Source organism: Sturnira hondurensis, unplaced genomic scaffold (genome assembly GCF_014824575.4).
Source record: "Sturnira hondurensis isolate 20B ecotype Veracruz unplaced genomic scaffold, ASM1482457v3 Scaffold0022910, whole genome shotgun sequence".
Lineage (NCBI taxonomy): Eukaryota > Metazoa > Chordata > Mammalia > Chiroptera > Phyllostomidae > Sturnira > Sturnira hondurensis.
The window spans coordinates 15,182,195-15,205,499 of record NW_028095541.1 but is presented as its reverse complement, the minus strand read 5'-3'; the positions used below and the strand labels follow the sequence as shown (position 1 = coordinate 15,205,499).

Here is a 23,305-nt window from a genome sequence, read left to right as displayed (position 1 = left end):
AGATGGTTCCTGGGGGCAATCAGGCCTGAGAAAGTATGTACCTTGTTTCCTCTGAGGATTGCTTGATAGCCCTGTTGGTTTGAACTAAATATCTGAGCTCAAAGTGTAGGGAGCGAAACTCCCTACTTCATGATACATGCCTAAATGACCTTCTGGTGTCAGCATATCTCACGGACCCTTACCAGAGACAATCTCTGTGTTTCTTCAGTTGTTATCTGTAGATGATGTCAGTTTTTCAGCACTAAAACTGATGAGCTTTACATGCATACTATGTACCTCTATGTGAGCTGAACTCAATAAATACGCAGGGAAAGAGGTGTTCGAGCCTCTTATCTTCTGAGAGATTATCCAGCCTTCTCTCCCGAAGCAGATAGTGTCTTTGAAGTCTCATTTTATCTGAGATGGCTGGGAGGACTCCACCGGATGGAGACTCCCACACCAGGCCACTGATTACAGCTAGAGGTTATATCCTTGATTACTTTAACTAATGCTGAAAATCAAAGAGGTTGCCACAATGTGAAGGCAAAGAAATAGAGCCAAAATGAAATAACAAGAGAATTCTCCAGAAGAATCAGATGAAATGAAGCAAGCAATTTATCAGATAGAGAGTTTAGAGTAATGATAATATTCATACTCAACAGCATGAAAAAAGACATAGAAACCATAAAAAAGGACCAGTCAAAAATAAAGAATGCAATATCTGAGATAAATAATGTACTGGAAAGAATAAACAGTAAGTTAGGTGAAGCAGAGGATTGAATCAGTGATATAGAGGACAAAGTAGAAAAAACACCCGGGCAGAGCAGCAAAAAGAAAAAATAATTTGAAAAAATGGGGAGAACTTAAGAAATATTTTTGGACAACATGAAGTGTAAAAACATCCACATCATGGGAATACCAGGAGAAGAGAGCAAGCAAGAGATTGAGAACCTATTTGAAGAAATAATGACCAAAAATTCCCATATTCTGGTGAAGGAAAATGACACACAAGCCCAGGAATCTCAGAGAGTTCCAAACAAATTGGACCCAAAGAGGCCTACATCAAGACACATCATAATCAAAATGAAAAGGCTTAAAGATGAAGAGAGAATCCTAAAAGCTGCAAGAGAAAGCAGGTAGTTACATACAAGGAAGCACCAATTAGACTGTCGTCTGATATCTCAAAAGAAACATTTTAGGCCAGAAGGGGGTGGCATGAAATATTCAAGATGATGAATAGTAAGGGCCTTTAACCAAAGCTACTTTACCTATCAAGGCTATCATTTAAAATAGGAAGAGAAATAAGGAGCTTCCCAGACAAGAAAAGGCTATTTATTGATCAGTCATATGGCATTAGTTATTGTCACCCTTATCAAAACCCCTGAACCAGTATAGCAAAACAACCAGTACTGAAAATAAAGGTTAAAGGGTTGTTTTAAGAAGAAGAAAAAAAGAAAAACAAACAAACAAACAAAAAAGAAGAAAATAGTCTACTAATAAAATGGCAGTAAATACGTATCTATCAGTAATCACCTTAAATGCAAATGGCTTAAATGCTCCAACCAAAAGACATAGGGTAGCTGAATGGATAAGAAAACAAGCTCCATATATATGCTGCCAGCAAGAGACCCATCTCAGATTGAAAAATAGACGTAGACTAAAAGTAAAGGGACGGGAAAAGATATTTCATGCAAATGGCAAGGCAATAAAGGCTGGGATAGCAGTATTTATATCCAACAAAATAGACTTTAAAACAAAGGCTATAGTTAGAGACAAAGAATGATACTATGTAGTAATACAGGGAACAATCCAGCAAATAAATAAAACCTTAGTAATCATTTATACACCCAATATAGGAATCCCTAAATATGTGAAACAAATCTAAGAAACATAAGAGGAGAGATTGCCATAAATACAGCCATAGTTGGGGATTTTAACACCTCATTGACTTCAAAGGATAGATCTTCCAGATAGAAAATCAACAAGGAGATAGCAGCCTTAAATGACACACTAGATAAAATGGATTTCATTGATATCTTCAGAGCATTTCACCTCATAATGGCAGAATATATATACTTTTCAAGTGCCCATGGAACATTTTCTATGATAGACCACATGTAATGAAACAAAACAAGTCTCAATAAATTGAAGAAGATTGAAATCATATCAAGCATTATCTCTGACCACCATGCAGTGATACCAGAAATCAATCAGAAGAAGAACATTGGAAAGCATGCAAAGACATGGAAGCTAAATAACATGTTAAAGAATGAATAGCTCAACAACAAGATCAAGAGAGAAATCAAAAGACACCTTGAAACAAATGAGAATGAAGACACAACAATGCAAAATCTGTGGGGCACTGGGAGTACAATCCTAAGAGGAAAATTCATAGCATTACAAGCCTATCTCAAACAAAACAAAACAAATGTAAAAACAAACAAGCACCCACAAGAAAAAGTTTAAATAAACAATCTAATGTCACTCTTAAAGGAACTTGAAAAACAACAACAAACAAAGTCCAAAGTGAATAAAAGGCAGAAAATAATTAAGATCAGAGCAGAAATAAATGAAATTGAGTCTAAAAAATGATACAAGAGATTAAAAAATCCAAGAGCTGGTTCTTTGGAAAGATAAATGAGATTGACAAACCTTTAACCAGACTCATCAAGAAAAAGAGGGAAAGGACTCAAATAAAATCAGAAATGAAAGAAGAGAAATAACAACTGACACCAAAAAAATACAAAGGATTGTAAGAAAATATTGTGAACAACTATATGCCAACAAATTGGACAACCTGGATGAAATGGATAAATTCATAGAAACATACAGCCTTCAAAAAGTAAATCAGGAAGAATCACAGAATGTGAATAAACAAATTACACTTAATGAAATTGATGCACTAATAAAAAAAACTCCCAACAAATGAAAGCCCTGGACCAGATGGTTTCACAGGTAAATTTTACTGAATATTCCAAGAAGAACTAATACCTCCCCTTCTCAAACTATTTCATAAAATTCAAAAGGAGAGAAAGCTCTCAAATTCATTTTATAAGACCAGCATTATCCTAATTCCAAAACCAGATAAAGACACTATAAAGAATGAAAACTATGGTCAAATATCCCTGATGAACATAGATGCCAAAATCCTCAATAAAATACTGGCAAACCAAATACAGCAATGTACAAAAAGATAATAAACCATGGTCAAATGGGATTTATACTGGGAATGCAAGGTTGGCACAACTTTTGCAAATCAATGAATGTGATTCACCACATAAAAAAATGAGGGCTAAAAACCACATGATCATATTAGTATATGCAGAAGAAGCATTTGATAAAATCCAGCACCAATTTATGATAAAAATTATCAGCAAAGTGGGATAAGAGGGAACATATGCAAACATAATAAAGAGCATATATGATAAACCCTCTGTCAGCATCGTACTCAATGGGCAAAATTTACAAGCATTCCCCTTAAAATAAGGAACACGACAGGGATGTCCGCTTTCTCCTCTCTTAGTCAACAAAGCATTGGAAATCCTAGCATTCAGACAAGAAGGAGAAATAAGAGGAGTCTGTACTGGAAAGGAAGAAGTAATACTGTGTTTGCAGATGACATGATACTGAACATAAAGAACTCCAAAGATTCTAACAAAAGACTACTAGAACTAATAAATGAATTCAGCAAAATAGCTGGACACAAAATTAATATCCAGAAATTGGTTGCATTTTTATATGGCAATAGTGAACTAAGAAAAGGAAATTAAGAAAATAATACCATTCACAATCACTTCAAAAATAATAAAATACTGAGGAATAAACCTAACCAAGGATGTAAAGAAAATGTACTCAGAAAATCATGACACTGAAGACAGAAATTGAAGATACAAATAAGTGGGAGCACATAGTGTGTTCATCAATAGGAAGAATTAACATAATTAAAATGTCCATACTACCTAAAGCAATCTATAGATTCAGTACAATTCCTATCAAGATTCCAATGGTATATTCCACAGAACTAGAATGAATATTTCAAAAATTTCCATGGAACCACAAAAGGCCCCACATAGCAACAGTGATCCTGAGAAAGAAGAACGAAGTTGGAGGAAGCATGCTACCTAACATCAAACTTTACTGTAAGGCCACAGTAATCTAAACAGCATGATACTAGCATAAAAACAGACACATAGATCAATGGAACAGAATAGAGAGCCCAGAAACAAGCCCATACTTTTATAGGCATTTAATATTCTACAGAGGAAGCAAGCACTTACAATGGGCTAAAGATAGTTTATCCAACAAATGGTGTTGGGAAAATTGAACAGATATGTGCAGAAAAATGAAACTAGACCATGTTCTTATACCACACACAAGAATAAATTCTAAATAGATTGAAGACTTTAATCTTAGACCCTAAAACCACAAAAATCATAGGAGAAAACATAGAAAGCAACATCTTAGGCATTGCTTGTAGCAATATTTTATGGGATATATCTCCCCAGGAAAGGGAAACAAAAGAAAAAATTAATAAATAGAACTTCATCAAGCTAAAAAGTATTTGCACAGCAAAGGAAATCATCAATAAAATAAAAAGAGAATCCACAAAATGGGAGAATATATTCACCAATACATCGGATAAGGGGTTAATATCCAAAATTTATAAAGAACTTACAAAACTCAACACCAAAGAAGCAAACAATCTAATTAAAAAATGGGCAAAGTACCTGAATAGATACTTCTCCAAAAAGGACATACAAATGTCCAATAGACCTATGAAAAGATGCTCAACATCATGAATTATCAGAGAAGTGCAAATTCAAATCACAATGAGACACCATTTCACACCTGTCAGAATGACTATCATCAATAAATCAACAAATGGCAAGTGCTGCAGAGGATGTGGAGGAAAGGGAACCCTTTGGAATGTTGGTGGGAATGCAGATTGTTGCAGACACTGTGGAAAGCAGTATAGAGATATCTCAAAAATTAAAAATGGATTTGCCTTTTGACCAAGTGATACCTCTTCTGGGAATGCACCCAAGGGAACCAAAAACACTAACTTGAAAGAACATAAGCACCCCTATGTTCACTGCAGCATTATTTGCAATCATCAAGATATGGAAGCAACCCAAGTGTCCATAAGTAGCTGAGTGGATAAAACAACTATGAGACATTTACACAATAGAATACTACTCAGTTGTATAAAAAGAAGAAAATTTTGCCCTTTGTGGCAATATGGATGCACCTGGAGAACATTATGCTAAGTGAAATAAGCCAGTCAGAGAAAGACAAGTACCATACAATTTCACTCATATGTGGAACCTAATGAACAGACTGAACGAGCAAGGAAAATGGGGACAGGCTCATAGATGGAGAGTAGGATGACACCTAGGGTGTGAGAGTTGAGGGATGGAGTGAGTGAGCAAAGAGGTAAAAGGATATATGGATGTGGACAGCAAGGTGGTGATGGCTGGTGGGAGGTGGCATAAGGGGACTAAATGATCATGGAAAAATACAATAAAAATTAAAGAAATAAAAATAACTTACAGAAATAAAAACGAGCAGCAATGTGTGGTGGCTACAGTATCAGCATGCTTCCAGTGGAGTGGAAGTCTGGCAGAGCTCCCAGAATGACCATGGTACAGCAAAGCTGGAGCTTGGGCGGTCTGACCTCTGAGTTCTTAGAGTTCATCAGGGTCAGTGATCCCTCTCATATTGGTACTTAGATGGAGCCCTTATCCAAGCGTCCACACTTGTGGTTTTGGGTGCTTCCCTTATACTCCATTATGTTAGCCCTGACATAGCACTTGACATTACTGTCATGGTTGACATAGCACTTGCCATTACTGTCATGGTAGTATTCAGTGACTCCATGTTGGATTATCAGAGGTTGTCTTGCTCTGCTATTGCTCTATACAGTAACCCAACTGCAGTTGCAGCCTCTCCCAGAAATGTGACCATTAACTAGTCAATCTGATATTTTCTGGTTAGGAGTAGTGAGGTAATCCATCTGATGGACCTGTTCCATCCCCCAAAGAACAATGAAATAATTCACTCTTTTCTCGTCTCTGTCTCCTTCTGCCTTCCATTTTACAGCTTCTTACTATCTGCTAGATGGATGCTTCCCTAACCATGAAGTGCTGGATGAAGCCTATTAGATTTCCAAATTTGCTCAGTTGAATTTTTATTATTTAACAGTAGATATTGCCAGTCCCCATTTTGCTGAGGTGAATGTGAGGTAGAAAGAAGTGGGTGGTGCTTTTCATCATTACCATCCCTACTTTTGCTATTAGCCATACTCACACAGTTAAAAACAGGTCAAGAAATATGTTAGTTCTTTTCTGGTGCTTCACACTCTCATTATAATTCTTTTCCATTTATATTTATCTTACTGTGAATCTTTGTCTAGAAAAATGGTGAGGTTTTTATTGGGAGCAACAGGTAGAATCTTTGTTTCTGATTTCTAGTTAAGCACTTTTCATATCTCCCTCATTAGGTCACTACTTGGTTATGCCTGGTAAGTGCCTAAGTAGACCAGATGAACGTCAGCAAATAGATGGAGGCATTGGTTGAACCTGGAGAAGGGTTGTCAACATCTATTTCAGAGGTGGTCTGCGAAGGGTCAAGCTAAGTTCAGGAGCCACACCTCTCAGAACTGTCTGTTACCTTTTCTTCCAGTTCTCTCTTCTCCTCTGTCACCACACAACAGTATTTACTAAGTTCCTGATGAGATGGTGGTCTATTCAGCCTCCTGCTGCTCTATGAATACAACAGAATGTTAGAGGTAACAGTTACCTCGAGAACCTCCAGCTCAAATTTTCCAATTTATGGGAATTTTAGGAGGGATTAAACCCAGGAGGGTTTAGGAGGTTTAAGCAATTCGTCCAGTGAGGCTGCAATTCTCATGTCTTGTTAGTAGCAGTGCCTGGGCCTCTACACACATCTGGATTCTTCATCATTCTTTGTTTTCTAGTGATGGTTACTATTGCCATGAGTTTTGGTTGAGCACCTACTATGTGCCAAGTGCTACACATGCATTTAGTTGCCACCACAATTCTCAAAATGGGTCACATTACTCTCATTTTGCAGATAAAGGTGCCACACTCCGTGATGTTAAATAGTTTGTCCCTGCAACTGGTAAGTGAAAGAGCAGGGACTTCTGTTTACAGAGCTGGCTGGAGAGCCCATGGTCTTAGCACTTATTCTTTCTATCACATGACGCTCCTGTTCCAAGGAGAATGATATTGTCACTATCAGAATGGCTAACATATCTTATCACATACTTGCCTTCAATTTATAGAGGGATGATTCATAACAAAAATACTAAAGCCTAGGCCCCTCCTACAGATATCTGATGTCATAGGTCTGGGCTGGTACCCAGGGAAGGTTTATAAAAACTCTCCAGGTGATTCTAATGTTCACTTAGGGTTGAGAGCTATTGTGGATGTTAAAGACAGGGGAAACCCTGCTGCCAGTGACTATTCTGTAATCCCAGCTGATCATGGATTCCCAGGTGGGGCTTTCCATCATTACCATCCCTACTGTTGCTATTAGCCATACTCATACAGCTAATATCAGATCAAGGAAAAGGTTAGCTCTCCTCTGGAGCTTCGCACTCTCATTATGATTCTTTTGCAATTATATTTATCTTACTGTGGATCTTAACTTTGTGGAGAAATGCAATGATGCCTGAACCTGCCACCTTCCCTGGCCAGACATAAGGCTAGTGATGTGGTATGGCAGGCTCAGTCTGGAACCCTAAATGCCTCTGTCATCGGTACCGCCGCTCTTTTGCTAGTGACCACTAGACACAGTTACGGAAAACCTTCTAAACTGTGCCGATGTCTCTTTTTAGGATAACAATGGCAAAGCTCCTGTCCTTAGGCTGATGGCACGCTGAGCTTCAGTGTAGCAATGGATGTCCCACGTTCTTCTACTCTCAATTTCGACCTAGACTTGTACGTTTGTGAAGTCCTCAAGGGCAGATTCTTTGATCCTAGAATTGGCTAGGTTCACATGTACTAGTGAATAAGTTAGGTTGTGATAGTATTGAGCAGAAAATGTGACAGAGGCCACGAGCCATTGTTAACTTAGGACCGTAGTAACTTTAAAGAGAAACTGTATTATGCAGCTTTTATTGAATCTAATAGGGGGAGGAATAAAAGGGGGGATAGTAATTTTGTTGATTTTTTTTCTATTTTATTTCCACTTTCATCTCCAACCAGGCTAGAACTGGTCAGAAACAACTAGAAAAATAGGCCTGTGGTTCAGAGATGCTGACCACGCACATTTCTAAATCTCAGGGCCAGGGTCGTCCAAAAAGAAAATAAAAACTATTCATCCACATAGGATTTTAAAAATTATTCTGAAAAGAAAAACCAGACAGACAGGTTTTCTGGTTCTCTGGTGTCACTCCCTGATTGTGCCCCTCCAGGGGCTCTGTACCTCCCCGTGCCCGTTAGAGTGGCCTGGTAGGCAGCGCCTCCACCCGTGCCTCCTCTCCTCTCTAAGTCCCACCTCTGCCTGCTCCTCATCCAAACCCACACTCATTGTGGCTTCTGGACATGTCTTGCTGCCTCACCCATCTTTACCTTTGCTCAAGATGTTTATATTTTTCTCCCCCTCTCTGTCTATCTTATGGCCCAGCTCCAGTCTTTCCTCTTCAATAAAGTTATTTCCTGACACCTTTCTATCCATCCCACAATACCCTCTTCAGATTTCTATCTGAGAACTGATAGCACTTTCTTATACATATTGGCTCTGATGGCTAGTTTCCCCTACAAATCTCTAAGCTCCTGTGTTTGTATATTATGTACAAGGGCCACAGTGCTAGGCCTCTATTTGACATAACCACTAACAGTGTGACAACTTTCTACTTCATTTTCCTGTATAAAGGAGATACTAGGATTGTGGAAGAGATTAAAGACGTATACATGTAATAATGCATCATCATCATCATGATTTATATGCCTAGCCCATACAACAAAAAGAAAACCAATGATAATAACTGACACAGAACTTACAACATATCAGGTTTTATTCTAAGTGCTTTACTGATACTAACTCATTTAGTCCTCTAGGTTATACTATTAAGTAGTTACTGTTATTACCCCTGTTTATATATTAGAAAACAAAATCACGGAGAGGTGAAATAATTTTCCCAATGTCTAAGAGTTGGTAACAGATAAAGATGGAATTTGATTCTGGGCCATCTGGCATTAAACACCACGTGTTTAAAGACTGCGCAGTACTCCTTCAAGTGATCAGTACGGTTACTATTGTAACTAATAGAGGCTGTTTCTATCACCCTGGCCCAGAAACTGCTGAAGGAGAAGGTTTGGTAAGGCATAGGAAGTTTACTTGACAAAATAAGCGGAAAAATTGGCCCGGTCTCTTGGACTGTCAAGCAACATATCCTTGCCCTGTATTGCCTGGCAGAGATGAGGCAACATGGCCTTGGTATAGCTAGTATTTGCATGTCCATTTGCACTGGGGAGAGGAGAAGGCACATGTCTAAACATCCTTCCCATCACCTTTCTGGATCACACATTCCAAGTGGTGAGTCCTCTCTGCAGCCAAGGCACAAAGCTTTTCCACTAGGGGGTGCCTAGACATTTCAGATAGCTCCTAAGCAAGGGGCCCTTTCAAGATGTGTGCTCTGTTCTTTGATTGAATGGATTCCTGTTTATAAGCTTGAGGTTATAGTTCTCGCTATTCTAAGCACCAGCATGGAAGAAATCCTATAGGATTAAGTGAGGTCAGCTTGAACCATCCCAAAAGACTCAACAACGTTTTTCCTTACCCTGCTGCCAGCCGAGCAGTCCCTCCCAAGCCTAACCTTAGACTCACCTTTCCATGGGAAGCTCTCTATATGGGCACGGATGGGGGAGGGTGGAGGGTCCCAACTCAGGCCCTACTTGTCAACTGGATTACTGGTGGGGCAGTGGTGTTAGGAGTGGACATCACTTTTGGGAGCTTTCGCTGGATGTTTGGTGAATACCGAGTTGGCTAACTTTTCTTTATTTCTCTCACATATTTATCCATATTTTTTCCTGTTCCATCAGAGATAATGACGAGTAAACTCAAGGAACTGACCATGGGAGGAAACCTTAGAAACCTTAGAAAGATCTCTAAGCAGAATGAGAACTAAGGTGCGAGTGAGGCCTCTAGCCAGCCCTGTGCTTGCACAGCCTGAGAGAGCAAGTGGATGCCTCCTGTCATTTTGGGCCCCAGGCAACTCTCTTCCTGCCCCCTAGTCCCAGCCCAGAACTGCTAATGTGGGAGGTACTCAGCAGCACTGAGAAACAGCCAGCTATTGTTTTCCATGATTCTTTTAACTTCTCATTCCACTTATTTTTACCTTCATCTTCCTAAACCTATGTCTCTTTTTGCTCATTCCTCTTAACTGGTGGATGAGGATTAGTGAGGACTTCCTAACCAGGAGCTTCTACAATAAAAGTAGATAACATTTAGTCAGTCCTTGCTGTGTGCCAAGTAATCTTCTAAATGCCTTACAAGTACTGGCCCACTTGCTTCTTTCAGCTATATTGGGATGAAGGTATCTATTTTGCAGATAAGGCAGTGAAGACATTTGCTCAAGGCCACACAGTTAGTTGATGATGGAGATTTTTATCCTGGAGCCTGTACTCACAGGTATTATACTTTGCTTTAGATACTGAAAAGCTTCAGCGATGCTCCAAACTGGACTGCAGGTTTCCAAAGGGCACAGAGATTGTGATTTGGTGTGTTTTTAAACTGGGATCCCAAAATTCACAAATGATGTTTGCTTGGCAGTCTGGCTCTGGCTTACATTGGAACATATTGCTCTCCTCCTGAACAAATAGTTTGGCATCTCTAATAGTGGTTTATTGTAACCCTAAAGGCTGGGTTTACTTAAATCTTATTCCTGGTTTGATCTGGTTCCCACTAGATGGTTGTGAACTGGAAAAGGGAGAAATATCATCTTATTCACTGGTATTTTTCTATCTCCAGCTCTTGTGCTTAGTAGGCTCTTGCTAAATGTTGGTCTATTAAATTAAACTCCTTTAGTCCGTATCATCCACTTTGAATGATGCGCCACGATAAAGCTACCCTTCTGGGGAGGGTAGGTAACCCTATCGTGCTTGCCTCGATTTTATCTTCTTCCTTATCTGCATAGAGAGGGGGCATTTCTTCTTTATTCAGATTTAATGTGTGGGGATTGGTTCTGTCCAATAACTGCAACCGAGGGCACCTGCATTTTTTATTACTTTGGGTCTTATGAATGTATACAGGTAGAGAGGACTAGAGACTCTACCCTTCATTTCTAATTGCTTGGCTTCAATTTAAAAAATAAACCAAATCCTACTATTCTACCTTCATCTCTTCATATTTATTTATTTTTTATTGTTGACATTATTACAGATGTCCCCTATTTCCCCCTTTGCTTCCCTCCACAGCTGCTTTTCTCTGCCACATGCTTCCTCCCTGCCCACTCCAGCTCCATATATTTTTGTGAGCATTGCAAATTATTCATTTAGTTCTTTGACTTCCGATCCCTATCTTCTGGACAAATTGAATTCCCATCCAAGTATGAATGCAAAGACTGAGACCCATTGACCAAATGCTCTAATCCCAGTCATCCTAGGGTCTCCCTTGAACACCTGTTATTTCCGAGAGAGCTTAGGTTCCTAGAAGAAGGTAGACACGGCTTCAGAAATGAAATTCATTTGTACCCAGAACCACCAGGGACCCCTAGTGTGACAGACAGCAGCCAGGATTTCAAATATAAGGCTGACTCTGAGCAGAACCGCCCCCTTCCCAGTTTGTGGATAAAGGGGCCTTGTCAGGTATGTGCTATCATTCCAGCCCATGGCAGCTACTGACAGCCACGCTGTCTTCAGCTCTTTCTGCCAATGTGCTCCCCACACATTCACAATATAATCCCTAAATCACTTCCTCCATACATCCATATCTGATCAACCCTAAAGATCTCTGAGTCTTTCTTTATTCTGCATTCTGTCATCATCCAGATCCCAAAATGTAATGAAGGATTTTCCAGCTTTCTTCCAAAGAACTAGAATTTTCAGAATCATTTCTGAAGTAAGCAGATTTGTGAGGATCTGGAAGTGATATCTAAGGTTTCCTACAGTTGTAGATTTGAAATGAAATTGGCTTTTAGATTATAGTGATACCTGTAAATCTGTTGCTTAATAATAGCTCCTCTGTGTATGATGTTTTTATTTTTTAAAATTTATTGATTGATTTGAGGGGAGGAAGAGAAAGAGAGGGGGAGAGAGAGACATTGATTTGTTGTTCCACTTATTTGTGCATTTACTGGTTGCTTCTTATATGTGCCGGCCAATATTTTCCTTTCTAAAGACACAGGCCTAGACTTCCTGGTGTCCTCCTTTTTGCATAAGTTGTGCTCAAGTCAGCTGTGATGGGCAGTGGCCTGTCCGGGGTGAGAGTCACCCCAATAGGCTCCATCAGCATCCCCAAACACTTTACCCTACTACATAAGGCATCAATTTTGCTGCTCAGCAAAAAAGCACATTCTTCCATGCCTAGTTATTGGGGCGTGGGTCCCAGAATTCTTCCTTTGCTTTACTTATGTAACCTGTCTTACTGTGCACCTGCATTGCAATCTATGCAAATTATACCTGTGCTGGGATTTCAAGATGTAGGAAATTCCCACTATGCCCTTTTACAGACTTTTCACCAGCAGGCCTGGGCTGGCATATCATACAAAGCTAGCTCCTTCACCCTATTGCCTCTCTGTTTTTTAGAGGCTTTGCTTGTGGTGCTCCACAAATGCAAATGCCAGTGCTCCCTGACTAAAGTAAATCTGTCCAACCTGGATGCTGGAGGGATGATTAAATGCATGGGGACATTGAACAGATACTGCATTTGAAAATGATAGTCTTTCTGATCTTCTCAGGACAATGATTAACCTCTTTGAATGTTTCTTTATGCCTGTGACTAGGTTATCAAAATGGACTAAGGGTGCTTTTATCCAACATCTTAATATTGGCAATAAAGTTATTTTTAGTTTGTTATGGATATAACCCCAACTGGGAAAGGTAGTTTAAAAAAAACCCACAGTACGTAACCAAAGCATAATCAATTGGAAAGAATTTTGATTAATTTGTTTATTTTTCTTCTGAGAGACATGAAAAAATAATAGGAAAGGAAAAGTAGGGAGGGCCACTCATCAAACAAATGTTTTAAGAAATTTGCTGGCTTCTATTTTAGGGAGGTTTACATTGACACTGCTAACACAAACAAATGAAGGAAGAGGAAATGTGGCTCATTAGTTGGTATTTTTCAGAAAGGCTGATTGATAACATTTTCATGTTTTTGAGATAGTGAAGGACAGAGAGCCACGTTACAGGATATGAGTGACTACCCAGGACAGTGGGGAATGCAGTTGATAAGCGAATGCCTATTTTCTGTCTGTTGTGCCATATGCCTGTGACGTTCCCTCCCCCACACACTCAGTCCTTGATCTTTCCTCCTCTGACCCTTTCACATGACTTTGACTCCTTATTGGCAGGGCCTCCTTTTAAGATTCTTTTGCTGATAATCTAGTCATGCTGTACTCACACAAAAGACAGTGCTACAAATAGGTTCTCCAGGGTATGACACAGCCTTCCTCCTCTTTCAAAGGGGTAATAACCTTATCCAATACAGCTTTTATGAAGTTTTAGTGCTTTTATACAAGTCTTTCTTTTACAGATGATAAAGGGCAAAAACCTATGTCACTGAACCCAGGTAGAAAAGTCATTCCATTCAACACAATAATAATAGCCCTCCTAACTGGGTGATTCTTCCAAGCCTCAGTTAGTCCCACAAATGTGGACTAGGTGAGGTAGGAAATCAGGCAGTGAATTGCCGTAGCCTGCCTCATTTACTGTTTTGCTTTTTAAAAAATAAATATTTTTTCTTGGCTGTGAAACTGATGATTCTGACCTTCAAAAATATAGGTGAAACATAAAGAATAAAATTGCAGTTCTATATAAATTTCTGAGATGTTTCTTCTATATCTATGAAATATGTTATTGGTACTTTAATAGGGATTGTGTTGAATCTGTAAATTCCTTTGGGTAATATGGACATTTTGATTATGTTAATTCTTGCAATCCATGAACACAATATATGCTTCCATTTATTTGTGTCTCCCTTAATTTTTTTTCTTCAGTGTTGTGTAGTTTTCTGCACACATGTCTTTTATCTCCTTGGTAAAGTTTGTTCCTAGGTACTTTATTTTTCTTATTGCTATAGAAAATGAGATTTTCCCCCCTGATTTCTGATTCTGATCTTTCATTGTTGTTGTATAAAAATGTGTTTGATTGCTGAATATTGACTTTGAAACCTCTGTTTTGCCAAATTTGCTTATTAGGTTGAGTGTTTTGTGTGTGTGTGTGTGTGTGTGTGTGAAATCTATAGGGTTTTATATGTATACAGTCATATCATCTGCAGAGAGTGACAGTTTTACTTCCTCCTTTCCAATTTGGATGCTTTTTTTTCTCTTTCTTGTCTGATCACTGTGGATAGAAATTCTAGTACTATATTGAAAAGAAGTGGTGAAAGTAGACAACAATGAGATACCACTTCAAATCAGTGAGTATGGCCATCATAAACAAATCAACAAACAACAAGTGCTGGCGAGAATGTGGAGAAAAGGGAACCCTGGTGCACTGTTGGTGGGAATGCAGACTGGTGCAGCTACTGTGGAAAACAGTATAAAATTTCCTCAGAAAACTAAAGATGGAACTTCCTTTTGATCCAGCAATTCCACTGCTGGGATTATACTTTAAGAACCCTGAAACACCAATCCAAAAGAACCTATATACCCCAGTGTTCATAGAAGTACAATTTACAATAGCCAAGTGTTGGAAACAGTTTAAGTGCCCATCAGTAAATGAGTGGGTCAAAAAACTGTGGTACAATTACAAAATGGAATACTACACAGCAGAAGGAAAGAAGGAGGTCCTATCCTTTGCAACAGCATGGATGGAACTGGAGAGAATTATGCTAAGTGAAATAAGCCAGGCCGTGAGGGAAAAATACCATATGATCTCATTTTTAACTGGAACCTAATCAACAAAATGAACAAGGAAGCAAAATATAACCAGAGACATTGAAATAAAGAACAAACTGACAGTAACCAGAGAGGAGGGGGGAGAGAGGTAATGGGGGATAATAGGGGAAGGACCATCAAGGAACATGTATAAAAGACAAAGCCAAAAAGGTTAGTTTCAAGAGTGGGAGGCAGGAATGGGGGTGGGGGTGGGGGGAAGTGGTGCTATGAAAATGGAGACAACTGTGCTTGAACAAGAATTAAAAAAAGAATAAAATTAAACTTCCACAAAATATCACTGTTATCAAATTTTGGCCTCTTTCCCCCCATATCTTAATATCTGAAACAAAAATATAAATATTTGACAAAGTTTCATTATATATGTGTGTGTGTATATATATGTATATATCCCTAATTTCTATTACCAGACTAGAATCCTACCAGATTAGAATCCTACCAGATTAGAATTCTGTAGTATGAATTCTACATACAATTTTGTATGCTGTTTGTTTTCACTTAGCATAAGCTGGCATTACCTGAAGTCTTTAAATGTTGAATCATAGGGGAAAAGGGGATGGACTCACATGAACAAGTATAAAGGGCACATGGACAATAACTAAGGGTGGGGGGTGGAAATGGGAGGGAGGTGGGGAGCACTGGGTGGGGGCAGGGCTTGGAATATAAGACAGAAAACTGTACTTGAACAAGAATTAAATTAAAAATATATATTAAAAATGTTGCAAAAACATAATTTTTAATAGCTGTAAAATATTGTGCAATATGCAAATCTACTAAGGTTTATTTAACTGGTCTACTGGTCAATATTTTAGTTGTTTTTATATTTTTTACCATTATAGAACAATGCTTAATAGCCTTTAGGGAAATCTTATGCTCTCAGTTTTGTTCTGTCAGATAAATTTTTAGAAGGATACCCACTGGGCCAAGGTACAGAAATACATACATGCATACACATATATATTTCTATTGAGAAAGGTGGTGGCAATTTTAAAAAATCCTGTGATGTGTCATAGTTCCATTGCACTGTGTACATGTGTGTACATGTAAACATACATCAGCAAATAAATAAAATGAGATGCATACAAATATATGGTGTATTATTTTTTGAATTAGAAGAATTTCCCCCCAGATTTATTGAGCTATAAGTGATATAGAACTCATGGTGTCAGATATCAACTTGCATATTTTATAACTAGTAAGGCTGAGTACTTTTATGTAGATATTTAGAAAGATCAAGTGATCAGATATTGACCTGAATTCTATTAATTTTTCCCAGCAGATTTGTAAGGGTATTAAAACAAAATGTTACATATTTTTGTCTTCATGGCTTTTCATACAGCAGGTGATATAAGACTAGCTTCGCACAGACAGGAGTAGGTACTCTATACATATATTGAGATGAAGGATAAATCGCAGAATTACTGTGATATTTAAGAACTAATCAGATCATTACCAGCAAAGCACATAACAGCAGAAAGGGAGGGTGAGACAGATGGCCTGATGCTGGTAAAGAAATGATTGTATTGTCAGAGCACTCAATACCAAATGACAAATGTGAGAAGGATAATAATTGCTTCAACTTAATTTTTATTATCCTATCCCGACGAATATGGGTGCTCTCAGGAGGTAGGCAGCTTCTATATACATAACCACCTAGGAAGTTAGAATGCAGCAGCTAAGAAAGAGCATGGACTTTGCATCCAGGCTGGCTTTGGGCCAGGCATTTTTTACTTATTCCCAAGTGACCTTGGGCAATGATTGCTTAACCACTCTTAGCCTCAGTTCCATCAACTTCTAACGAAGGTAAGAATACCTACATACTTTACTCTGTTGTTGTGCAGATGAATAGAAGGAATTTACGTAAGCCCTGTCTGACATGTAATCAAAGCTGATAAATAGCATTACCACCAGCATCTTGTACTAAAGGTCACTGTGTCTCTATGCCATTGCTGGACAGAAAAGTAATAGTGAAGAAACTCTAACTCATCCTTTTCATTAATGCAAATTTAGTCATGCGGCCCCATAGCTGGTTTAATTCCCACCTATCCCTATCATATTTCAAGCGATACTAATTTTCTGAACCCAGAAGACAACAAAAATGACCCAATTAGAGGAACTGAAATAAAAAAGACCAATCACCCAACAAGACACTGTCTATACATATTAGAATTGCTAAAATTAAAAAATACTGATATATGACTGTATCATATATCAATAAGGATGTGGAGAAAATAAAGGTCCTATACTGTCTTGATGGCACAATCAAGAAATAATTCACTCTGGGAAACAAATTTGTAGTTACTTAAAAGTTTAAACATTCACCTACCATATGAGCCCATCATTCCTCTTCCAGAATTTTACCCAAGAACAAAGGAAATATATGTTAATACGAAGACTTGTATACAAATGTTCACAGAAGCTTCTTGGTAATAGCCTAGAACTAGACACAACCCAAATGTCCATCAACAGACAAGTGAGTAAACAAATTTCAGTACATCTGTACAATAGAATACATGCAGCCATAAAAAGGACTGAGGTATTGAAACACAAAACAACATGGCTGAATGTCATGGTAATTATACTGAATGAAATAAATCAGACTCTCCAAAAGAGAATATACTGTCTGATTCCATTTATATAAAACTTTAGAAAATGCAAATGAATCTGTGCTGACAGAAACTAGATCAGCAGTTGCTGAGCTGGGGAGGGCATGAAAGGATGGGAGGAAGAAATTAAAAAGGCATGAGGAGACCCGAGGGTGATGGATATATTCACCTTATGCACCGATGGTTTCCAGAGGGTATACATATATGTTATGAGCTATCAAATGATACACTTTAAATATGTCATGTATGCTATATGTCAATTACATCTCAATAAAGCTGCCTAACAAGCCCCACTGATTAATTACACATCAGTGCGTTTTATTCGTCTTTCACTCATCTCCATCTCTGCGTTTTATGAGTAGATGGTAGTAAGTGACAGGGAGGCAGACCCAAGGGTCTCTGACTCCAAAGGCTGTGCTTTGACTGAGTCACATATATCCTGTAATCAACAGTACTGGGACTCTTGAATTCATGCCTTTTGGCTCCTAAAACAATTGCTTTTCTATTCATTTTTCATTTCTTCCATGGTTTAGACTAAATTTCAATCATATAAATCACATAACTTGAATATTCAAATTTGAACCCATGAAATCTGTTTCTGCTATAATCGCTCTCAGTTCTGCTTTCCACTCACTTTGCCCCCGAGAAGCAAAACTCACCTACCTGAATATTACGTATATTACTTTAAGGGGTTTACTGTAGGGAACTCAGGAAGAGAGACAACGATCAGGAAATTTATGTAGGACACATGCAAATCAACGTGTCCCAATGACAAAGTCGCTGTTGAGAATGACAGCCATCGTAGTTTAGTTTTCTTCATGATTCTTTTTTCTGCTTCATTAACAATGTTTTTTTCATGAAAAACAAAACAAAACTAAACTAAACTAAAAAAACTAATACCCACTCAGTTCTTCCAGACACCACCGAAGAGGGCTGGGCTCCCATGGACGTCCCTGACCTAAGACGGACCCTCCTCTCACCCAAGCCTGAGAGGGAGCCCAGAGATGCACAGGCTCCTGCAGCTCTCCAGCAAGCAGGCTCCCTCCTTCACGGTTTCATGGGTGAGGAATACAGTTGCCATGGTAACTTCCAGCAGCCATTTCAGGCTAGCAGGAACATTCCCTAAGACCCCTCCCTCTTCATCTGTGTGTACTCAGCGATTTCCCTGCCTTGGTGAAGTCAGTGGGGAACTTTCTCCAGGGGTCCCGCCTAACTCGAAGACGGTGTATAAATGGGCAGGGGAACTGTGTTGCCATGGCAGCAACTCCTCTGGTTCTGCCATTCCAAGAATGTCTGGCTCAAGGGATAGACCTGGTGGTGCTCCCAATGGCAAAGGCGGCAAGGAACTGCATTATCTTAATGGTCTCAACGCGGTCTTTCCAAGGGAGGAATTGACTTCTTGGGGTGGCTGCTGCCGGATAGGCAGGAAGTTTGGCTGAAGGGCCTTTCCTCCAGTGACTCACTGCCATGGTCACATCCCCAGTGGCACGGCCCCAGGAAGGCCTCTTACCAATTATGTAAGCTGCAATGCCACCCTTCCAGTCTGTTCTTGCTCCTTTCTTCTGCCTTTCCGCTTTTTTACAAGCCAGGGTTTCTGCTGGCCTCTTCTAATTCTTCAGACCACCGTGATTATGTTGTTGATCTGCTGGGTCAAATGCAGTCAAATGCTGTCTTTGCTTCTGTTTACCTTCCCTGCTGTCTACCAGAATGTTCCCCAAACACACAAATTTCCCTTTGAAAAAAAAGTACATATTGTCTGCAAGATAACAGGGAGAGAGGGGAGCTAGAAGAAAGATATGCGTGGGGAAGTCCAACCAATTCTATATGTTATAACTATGTTCATCCATGTGAGGGCGCCCTTTCCCTTCAGCCCTCAGATTATTTTCCTATTTCTGGACTTGGAGCCTCTGATGGGAACAAACCGGGCTTTGGTGTTCAAACACCTGAATTTGAATCCTCTTTCATGCTATTCTTAACTAGCTGAAAAATCACAGGCATAGCACATACCCTTTCTGGGTGTCTATTTTCTTACCTGCAGAAGGAAAAAGTAGTCTTCCTTGCAGAATTGTGAGAATCGAGAGAGATAAGGGTAAAGTAGTTTTTCAGTACTCGGGCACTTTACAAATCTCGACAATTTTGATAGTTTTCATTCTCATGGAGCATTCTTATTCAATTATTCATTCAGTGAGAGAATTATGGAGCTCATTCTAGTACTTTCTTTAAGGCAGGTGACACAACCTCCAGTAGGGGCCTTTCCTCATCTGAGCAGTGAGATAACCAGAGTCTCACAGTGTGATTTTGAAGAGTAGATGACGTTCTGATTATAAATGTATACAGGTAGAGTACCTGCTCAATTATTACAATTATTGTTATCAATTGCCTACTACATACACTTCTAGGTTTTTCCTTGGAAATCTTTAAAGATTTTGTTTATTTGTTTGTTTTAGAGAGGGGAGGGAGTGAGAAAAAGAGGGCGAGAAACATCAATGTGTGCTTGCCTCTCCTGCGCCCCCTGCTGGGGACCTGGCCCGCAACCCAGGCATATGCCCCAGACTGGAAATCAAACTGATGACCCTTGGGTTTGCAGGCTGGCACTCAATCCACTGAGTCACACCAGCCAGGGCTCTCCTTGGAAGCCTTGAGTCATGCTTCTGTGACTCACATCTCCCTCTTCTTTCTACCACTTTTAAAGGCTGAGAATTCGCAAAGAAGGGAGGTGCCAACAAGTTTCCTCTGCAGATAGAGACTATGCCTGGGACCAGGGGTTATTGAAATGACCAGAGCAGCTGCCATACTTCTCAACCTCCTTTACACTTGGACCTGAATTTTGAAATAGACAGATTGTTTTTGAAAACTGTCCCCTTGGTTTCCTCATCTTTCCTTTCTGTCCACACTGACTGAGGGTCCATAGCCCCAGGAATCTCCCCCAGGCCTGCCCTCCTTTAAGTGGTGGCATCCACTCTCTGGGCCCTTTCTTCCTCTATGCTTACCTGATCCGCAGCTGGCTCTTCCTTTCAAGTATAACTCAGTGTTCAGCACTCTAATCAATAATTTATAGATAAGGCATTAAAGAGTAATGAACACTCAAAACACTGCCCCTCCCAGAAAATATCTTTGCAGTTCAACTGTGGTTTCCAAAAGCTGCACTCCTCACCGTTGTGTAAAGCTTTCATATCTATACTGGCCTGCAATGATTCAGCCCTCCCGTCCCTGAATTACCACTAAACATTGTAGATTTAACATCGTAGATTTAACTGGGCTTTAAGTATTATATGTGTTAATCTGTTCTCCCCAACGAGATGTCTCAAGGGCAGGAATTTAACTTCTTGTTATACCCAACTCTGAGCAGCAATGTTGGGCATAGACTCTCAGTAAAAAAGAATCATAATTGATTTATAATGGTGAGAATTTCTTCAGCTAAGAAAATGTCTTGTAACACATAGAGTTACATTTGGAAAGTTGAATTCCCAAAACTTCTGACTGATTCTAAAACCAACTATTTTAGAGGTTTTTTCTATACATCTTTTTCCTCAAATAGGCACCTAGCATTCTACTTAAATGAGAATGTCATTTCAAGAGAGTTTTTATGATGGCTTTGTATAAATTTTTATCCACAGAGGCAGAATGGACCTGCAAATATGCTTTATTCAAACTAATTATTTCTGATAAACCACTATCTTCGTTCCAGGAAGTCCAAGTTTAAAATAGGTCCTATTAAGGGAAGTGATGCATAATGGAATTGCATCTTTCTTATTGATTAGATATTTTTAAGATGTGCCTTCTGTTCAGAACCGAAGGACAGAAATATAAGAGAAGTGTACTCTAAAATAGTTAAATCGGAGAAAAATAGCAGTCAAAAGAAAAATGAATGTTAAAATTAGCTAGGCCATCTCAGTTTGTAAAGATGTTTTTTTCTTTACTCTTAGCATTGGGAAGGAGAGAGCCCCTCGGACATAGGGTCCCTCCAGAAAAAGGCTGCTGACCTCTAGTTCCCTAGGTATAAATTAAGGAAATGTTAATATTATTACACAGGTGCAATCAACTGTCACAAGGATATAGAAGAATAGACCTGTTCTCAAACATTCAATGCATCAGATTTGGGGGGAGGGGAATAAATTAGAATGCCCTTTAAAAGGCAGTGCATTACCTCACAATGGTCAAAATAACTTTTTAAAATTTTTTGTAATGCCAGGGAAACTGGATTGTCCCTGAGGGCTCTTTGCATAATTGAGTTTTGTTTAGTCACACCACTGGATGAAAGTAAGGTGAGGAGGATTTCAAGATTAGTGCTCCCCTCGAGAAATGACTGGCCTGTGAACCAAAGGGTTGCTGGTTCAATTCCCGGTTGGGGCACATGCCTGGATTGCAGATCAGGTTCCTAGTTGGGACTGTGTGAGAGGCAACCAATTGATGTCTCTCTCTGGCTCACTCTCTTCCCCTCTGTCTAAAAATAAATAAATAAAATATTTTTTTAAGAAAAGGGAAATCACCAGGGGAAAAGTTGGATACCTTGGGTTATCATGTGGGGCAGAGACTTGAAAAGGAAGAGACATAGCCCTTGGTTGCTCTGTCCCACATTCTGAAAATGTGGTGGTAGGATATGTAGTGGGTGCTATGGTCCATCACTCAGATCCCCCAGTTTTCATCAGGACTGAGGCATTCAGTTCCCTGGTCTCCAGGAGTGTTGGTTGTTAAAAGTTCGCTACTGAGTCCTTCCTAGGAAATTACCAATAGCTTAAGAGAACTGCCTCATCCAAAGTTAGGCCCTCTCTCTGTGGGGAGGTGCATCCAACTCCTTGATGATAGAAACCCAGCCCTGGACCCCATTTTGGCTTCTTAAGGGCCACCCAGCTCTGCCGCTCCCTGCGTGAGGATGGCTGAAGCCTGCAATAAGACAGCACTGTCGTTCAACTGGTCCCTCCATCATGAGAATTGATCCCAAGAGCACTCCCCACAAACTTCCTCACACAAATCTCCATGTTGGAGTCTGTTATCTGCTGCACTCAAACCAAGATGGAACATTTTAAAAAATTTTGAACCAGGGAAGTTTTCTTGGATCATAAAAACCTAGGGTCTTAAAACTTGACAAGGCAACATTAGCTATTTGAGAGTGGAGGAGCAGAGACCCAGAGAGATGGGAGGACTGAGGCCACACAGTAGATACCACAGTATGGCCAGGTCTGGAACCCAGCTGAGGTGACTCCTAAACCAGGGTCCTTATCCACATGGCGTGGCCACCCTGATGAGAGGGATGTGACTGATAAGCTGTGGTAATCAACTTGTTCCCTTCAGAGAAGAGAGTAATGAGAGATAGCCAAGGAAGAGCCTGTCCATTCCTGGAAAAGTGTTTCTATTTGTGTTGAGGAGGAAGTGAAAGGAGGGGTGTGAATTCTATTACTGCTGACCTTCCTACTGTTTTTTTTTCTTTTGATGCTAAGGGGACTGTGAAATAGGTAATAAATATCACGGAGACAAATGAGGGGCTAAAGCCCTCAGGCTTCTATAGCTCAGCTTGTTCTATGGTAAGTTTTGCTAGGAGGGATGCTGCCAGGAAAGCAGCAGTGAGACAGTCCTGAGCTCAGGCAATCCACAGAGTTAGTGTGTGCACAATGCATTCTTTCTGATGGCAACACTCTTG

At 39.6% G+C, this 23,305-nt stretch overlaps 1 pseudogene; it reads right to left on the bottom strand.

Moving 5' to 3' along the window:
- The window catches only part of LOC118980459 (tubulin alpha-1A chain-like), a 32,600-nt pseudogene extending 13,988 nt beyond the window's left edge, over positions 1-18,612 (bottom strand).
- Positions 18,613-23,305: the final 4,693 nt, after the last annotated feature.